Below are 7,145 nucleotides of genomic sequence, written 5' to 3'. Positions count from 1 at the left end.
TGAACTACTCTGATGGCACATCATACCTCGACACTTTGCTCAAATTTTATACCTTCTTATGTCACTCCTGTAGAAAATGACCACTCTGTCATCTGAGCATTTTTCTCTAGTGTTCCATTTACAGTATTTATCATTTAGCCTTATGTCATACAGGTTGTTTATGTGTTCTCTCTTTCTCTCTAGATTGTACATTTTTTTAGGACAAGTGTTGAGGTGTTCCTTGCCCAGAAACCACATTTTAGTCCCTGCTAGTATATGGTGAGGGTTGTTGCTGCTGTCCAGTGTACATGCTGTTCCTTGATGGAATTTCTATCTGGTGAATGGGGTGGCAAGCAAGAAGGAAACGTGAGAGTCCCCTTACATTCTCCTAGGGCTGAGGGGATCTCATGAAAGGAGTCCTCCAAGTCCAGGGAAGCTGCGTACACCTGGGAGAGCTGTGCCCTGCCCAACTCCAGAGGGCTCTATTCATGCAAATTATAGTACACCTGTGTGCACATTTCAGCACCCAAAGACTTCCAAGACACCAAAACCATTTCAACCACCCCCAAATCTACAACCAAGCTAACTGAAAGTAGTTATCCCCAAAGGCTCAAATGACTCATCTCCCTCCAACAACTTTTGACATCCACTCTTCATAAGGGATAAGGTATGGGGAGACAAGACAATATGTACTCTCTTTTTTGATCCAGTTCTTTCCAGTCCAACATAACCTTATTAGGCAGGTAGGGGGTTCTTTAACTCTCTGACTACATCCCTTGGTTGTGTGCCCAACCTTGACTTCATTGAGTAAAGTACTGACTGTTTAATCCCAGACCTCTCTCTGTGCTTCCTTCCTCATCTGTAGGATGAGGATAATGATATGCACTTGGCAGAAGTTGCTGCAGGAAGCCAGGGACCCCAAACAGACGGACTGGTTGAAGCCGCAGCAGAAGAACATACATTGTGAAGATTTCATGGACATTTATTCGTTCCCCAAATTAATACTTTTATAATTTCTTACGCCTGTCTTTACTGCAATCTCTGAACATAAATTGTGAAGATTTCATGGACACTTATCACTTCCCCAGTCAATACCCTTGTGATTTCCTATGCCTGTCTTTACTTTAATCTCTTAATCCCGTCATCTTCGTAAACTGAGGAGGATGAATGTCGCCTCAGGACCCTGTGATGATTGTGTTAACTGCACAAATTGTTTGTAGAGCATGTGTGTTTGAACAATATGAAATCTGGGCACTTTGAAAAAAGAACAGGATAACAGCAATCTTCAGAACAAGGGAGATAAGACTTGGCGTCTGACTGCTGGTGAGCAGAGCCATATTTCTCTTCTTTCAAAAGCAAATAGGAGAAATATCGCTGAATTCTTTTTCTCAGCAAGGAACATCCCTGAGAAAGAGAATGCGCCCCGGAGGGTAGGCCTATGAATGGCCCTCGTGGGAGTGGCTGCCTTTTATGGTCGAAGCTGAAGGAATGAAATAAGCCCCGGTCTCCTGTAGTGCTCCCAGGCGTATTAGGATGAGGAAATTCCTGCCTAATAAATTTTGGTCAGACAGGTTGTCTGCTCTCAAACCCTGTCTCCTAATAAGGTGTTGTCAATGACAATGCGTGCCCGAAACTTCATTAGCAATTTTAATTTCGCCCCATCCTGTGGTCCTGTGATCTTGCCCTGTCTCCACTTGCTTTGTGATATTTTATTACCTTGTGAAGCATGTGATCTCTGTGATGCACACCCTATTCATGCACTCCCTCCACTTTTGAAAATCACTAATAAAAACTTGCTGGTTTTATGGCTCAGGGAACATCATGGAAACTGCCGACATGTGATGTCTCCCCCGGACACCCGGCTTTAAATTTCTCTCTCTTGTACTCTTTCCCTTTATTTCTCAAACCAGCTGAGATGCTTAGGGAATAGAAAAGAACCCACGATAACCATCGGGGGTGGGTTCCCCCGATAAGAAGTTATGGTTTTTTGGTTTTTTGTTTGTTTGTTTGAGACAGAGTCTTGCTGTATCACCTAGGCTGGAGTGCAGTGGTGTGACCTTGGCTAACTGCAACCTCTGCCTCCCAGGTTCGAGCTATTCTCCTGCCTCAGCCTCCCAAGTAGCTGGGATAACAGGTGCCTGCCACCACACCCAGATAATTTTTTCTTTTTCTTTTTTTCCTGTATTTTTAGTAGAGACGGGGTTTCACCATGTTGGCAAGGCTGGTCTTGAACTTCTGACCTCAAGTGATCTGCCCCTCCTCAGCCTCCCCAAGTGTTGGGATTACAGGTGTGAGCCACCGTGCCTGGCCAGAACTTTTGTGAGAATTAAATAACACAAGCACAGTGCCTGGAGCACATTGAGTGGCCCACCACCATCATGCCTTCCATGTGTGACAGCAACCTCAGAGCTCCTGTCCAAGGGGCTGGGGGTTGCTGTCACATGCAGAAGGCATGATGGGGTCAAGGGGTTGTGGTCAGTTTAGGAGAGCAGGAACAGGGAAATTTTCCCTGCATCTTACCCTTCTTACTAAACCATAAGATTGTAAGAGATGGAATCAGTGTCATGTTTACCTTTATCCTCTCCACAGAGCCTGCCCCTATGCTTTGCACAGTGTTATATCATTTTGGTCATGGCTGGCTTTGCAATTTACAGCACAAAAGAACACTGGATAAAGTCAGGAGACTCTGATTCTAACTCCAGTATTGCCAATAACATGTAACACAACCTTAAGAGTTGTGCTTCTCTAGGAGATAACTTGTTAAATGCCTGCTGTGTGGTAGGCGCGGTAGCTGCAGGGGTGCAGGAGTTAACTACACAGACATGGTTCTTGCCTTCATGGAACTTACAGTTCCATGAGATACTTAGAGATAGACTTTATACAAATGGTCACACTGTCAGTTAATTATAGTTTTAATAAAAGCTATGAGAGTATATACAGATGGACCTATATGTGTTTGGGGAGATAATTCAGGGAAGGGTTTTCAGAGGAGGTGACACTTGAGTAGTGACCTGAAGAATAAATTAGGGCAGCGAAAGGTTGCTCCCCAACCTTTTTGGGACCAGGGACCAGTTTCATGGAAGATAATTTTTCCATGGACAGAGTTGGGGCAATGGTTTCAGGATGAAACTGTTCCACCTCAGATCATCAAGCATTAGTTAGATTCTCAGGCACAGTTCACAGTAGGGTTCCCACTCCTACGAAAATCTAATGCTGTTGCTGATCTGACAGGAGGTGAAGCTCAGATAGTACTGCTCCGTGGCAGGCTCACTTCCTGCTGTGCCATCCAGGTTCCTAACAAGCCATAGACAGGTACCCATCCGTGGCCCTGGGGAGTTGGAGACCTCTAAACTGGAGGTAGCCAGGTGTTATGGAGAAGGGTTGGAGGGAGCACTGCAGGTGCATGTGCACAGCCCAGGATGGAAAGGAGCTCAGAGCACACTGGAGGATACAAGAAGGCCAACATGGCTGGGGCCTAGGGAATGCAGGAGAGAGAGGCATGAGATGACTCAGGGGCAGCAGGCAAGGGGCCTGATCATGCTGTGGCACTGCAGATCATGAAAGACTGAGGCCTTCAATCCAAGAGTACTGGGAAGCAGGGTCCCACCAAGAGGGGCCATGTGGGGAAAAGCCATCCTGAAGGCAGGAAATAAGGGGTGCATTGTCTATAGAGAGTTGACAATAATAAAACTGACTAGGCCAGGCGTGGTAGCTCGCACCTGTAATCCCAGCATTTTGGGAGGTCAAAGGCGGATGGATCCCCTGAGGTCAGGACTTCGAGACCAGCCTGGACAACCTGGTGAAACCCTGTCTCTACTAAAAATACAAAAATTAGCTGGGTGTGGTGGCGAGTGCCTGTAATCCCAGCTACTCAGGAGGATGAGGCAGGAGAATCACTTGAACCCAGAAGGTGGAGGTTGCAGTGAGCTGACATTGCACCATTGCACTCCAGCCTGGGCAACAGAGTGAAACTCAGCCTCTTTGACAAACCTGACAAAAACAAGCAATGGGGAAAGGATTCCCTCTTTGACAAAGGTGCTGGGAAAACTGACTAGCCATAAGTAGAAAGCTGAAACTGGATCCCTTCCTTACACCTTATATAAAAATTAAGATGGATTAAAGACTTAAACGTTAGACCTAAAACCACAAAAACTCTAGAAGAAAACCTGGGCAATACCATTCAGGACATAGGTATGGGCAAAGACTTCATGACTAAAATACTGAAAGCAACGGCAACAAAAGCCAAAACTGACAAACGGGATCTAATTAAACTAAAGAGCTTCTGCACAGCAAAAGAAACTACCATCAGGGTGAACAGGCGACCTACAGAATGGGAGAAAATATTTGCAATCTACCCATCTGACAAAGGGCTAATATCCAGAATCTTCAAATAACTTAAATTTACAAGGGAAAAAAAAAAACTCATCAAAAAGTGGGCAAAGGATACGAACAGACACTTCTCAAAAGAAGACATTTATGCAGCCAACAGACATATGAAAAAATGCTCATCATCACTGGTCATCAGAGAAATGCAAATCAAAACCACAATGAGATACCACCTCATGCCAGTTACAATGGTGATCATTAAAAAGTCAGGAAATAACAGATGCTGGAGAGGATGTGGAGAAACAGGAACACTTGTACACTGTTGGTGGGAGTGTAAATTAGTTCAACCATTGTGGAAGACAGTGTGGCAATTCCTCAAGGATCTAGAACTAGAAATACCATTTGACCCAGTGATCCCATTACTGGGTGTATACCTAAAGGATTATAACTCACGCTACTATAAAGACACATGCACATGTATGTTTACTGCGGCACTATTCACAATAGCAAAGACTTGGAACCAACTCAAATGTCCACCAATGATAGACTGGATTAAGAAACTGTGGCACATATACACCATGGAATACTATGCAGCCATAAAAAAGGATGAGTTCATGTCCTTTGCAGGGACATGGATGCAGCTGGAAACCATCATTCTCAGCAAACTAGCGCAAGGACAGAAAACCAAACACCACATGTTCTCACTCATAGGTGGGAGTTGAACAATGAGAACACATGGACACAGGGTGGGGAACCTCACACAGCAGGGCCTGTCAGTAGGTGGGGTGCTGGGGGGAGGGAAAGAATTAGGAGAAATACCTAATGTAAATTACGAGTTGATGGGTGCAGCCAACCAACATGGCACATGTATACCTATGTAACGAACCTGTACATTCTGCACATGTACTCTAGAACTTAAAGTATAGATACATAAAAAATAAAAACCTGACTAAAATTTCATCTGCTTTTTATTTCCACCAGGCACTGGTAATTCTATGTCTGTCAGCAGTGTGCTAGTAAATGTTCAACAACTGACTCTCTGGAGAAAATAGAAATGTGTGCCTACATGTAACAACCATATGTGTGTTATAAATGTTTCTGATATAAAGGATGTGTAATAAACAATACACAAGTAAAAAACAGGCAGACACTTTATTGTCAGTTCTGTCTACTTGACTGATTCTCACAGAAAGTTTTGGTTCCTTTTTGCCAAAGGCTTGTATCTGAATCGATCCAATGCTTGTAACTCAACCATGATGTGACTAGTGAAATTACACACCGATTTTTGCTAACAAATTTATTGTCCTTAAATCTGATACGTGATCTGTTAAACTACTTCTAAGCCTTGTATAAACTCATTAAACTGCAATCTTTTTGTTTCAGCACTAAGCACAACACATTTTAAAGTTTAATCTACATTATTAACATTTTCCCCATCACTTTCTTAAGTCTAGAAACAATCAGCAAAACAAATCGATCCCTGATTCATAATGTTGGCTAATTTCCATGGTGTAAATACTTCAGCCATGGCCCATTACAGTCTACCAACGAGACATCACTGAGTGTGGGCCAGGAAGACGCATGTACAGTAAGCACATTATGATACCTAATACTGGAAGTGGAAGGAAGTGGACAGACTGCAGAGGTATTTAGGAAGTAGAATCTTGGCAATTTGTTAGATGCCGGGGTGAAGGCAGAGTTTGGGAAACACTGGATGGTGGAGTCTTCACTATCACAGGGAGAGAGGGAGCTGAAAGCAAGCAGGGAAAGGACACATTCAGCTTTGGATGGGTTCCATTTGAGGTGCTTGTTACGAGGAATAGCTGAATAGGAAGCTAGATAAACGGATTTGGAGTTCAGAGGAGCAAAGATTAGAGTTGTAAATTTGGGATATATTGATTTAAATGTTGACAGCAGGTTAAATCATTCAGGGAAAAATTGTGGAGAGGAAAGGTCTGAGACCTTGAAAACTCTGTTACTTGGTGGTCACCCAGAGCAGACAAGCACGCCAAGACTGGGGACAGACAGGAAAGTGGAGCACCCTCCCGCCACAGGAAGACGTGTTTTAAGGAGGAAGAAGGAATTTTGCTCAGATCAGGTAACACAAGAAAGGAGAGTGTCCTTTGACTGTAGTGATGTGGATGTTACTTGCGACCACTAAAAAGGCAATTTCACCGAGTGTGAAAACGAACACGTGAATGGAGTTGAGAGACGACAAAACTGGGGGGAGGCGCCTCTTTCACCAACTTCAGCGGTGCAAGGGGAAGTGGAGTAGAGTCTTGGGAATGATGAAATGCCGAGGATACGGATTCCAGCCCAGAGGGAGCAATGGATCGGATTCTTCGACACTGGAAAAACGGAAGGTGGGGGGGCTCGATGATGGAAGGAGCAGGTAGTGCAGTTTTGCCGGTGTAAAGTGGAAGAAGTTTCTCTTTTTTCCTGAAGCAGGCGGCAAAGACCTCTAAGAGTGGGAGTGTGGGGGATGTGCCGGCCACCCGGATGGGAGTGGAGGTTTGGGACCAAGTGCCCCGAGCCTGCGGTGATTGGGCCCGCCCTGGGTGGCTCTGGCCGCAGCAGGGTCGATGCGGCAGCACGGTCTCAGCAGGAAGAACACGGCTTCAGTCAGTTCTGTTCTGAGAAGCAGAAGGTGGAGACACGCACATTTTAAAAAACTCCTCCCGGACAGGAAGAAGTGGAGTTCTGGCTGTTCTGCGAGGACGCCGCAGCCCCAGCGCGGAGACCACCGCGCGGGCGAAGCGCGACACAGGCCAGAAATAGGGTCCCGCACGTGGACCGCGGAGGAATAAAGCGGGTTCGCCCGGGCTCCCGCAGCCAGCCTC

Source organism: Colobus angolensis, unplaced genomic scaffold, assembly GCF_000951035.1.
Source record: "Colobus angolensis palliatus isolate OR3802 unplaced genomic scaffold, Cang.pa_1.0 Scaffold13, whole genome shotgun sequence".
Lineage (NCBI taxonomy): Eukaryota > Metazoa > Chordata > Mammalia > Primates > Cercopithecidae > Colobus > Colobus angolensis.
The sequence above is the reverse complement of the archived record's forward strand: the minus strand, read 5'-3'. Positions refer to the sequence as shown.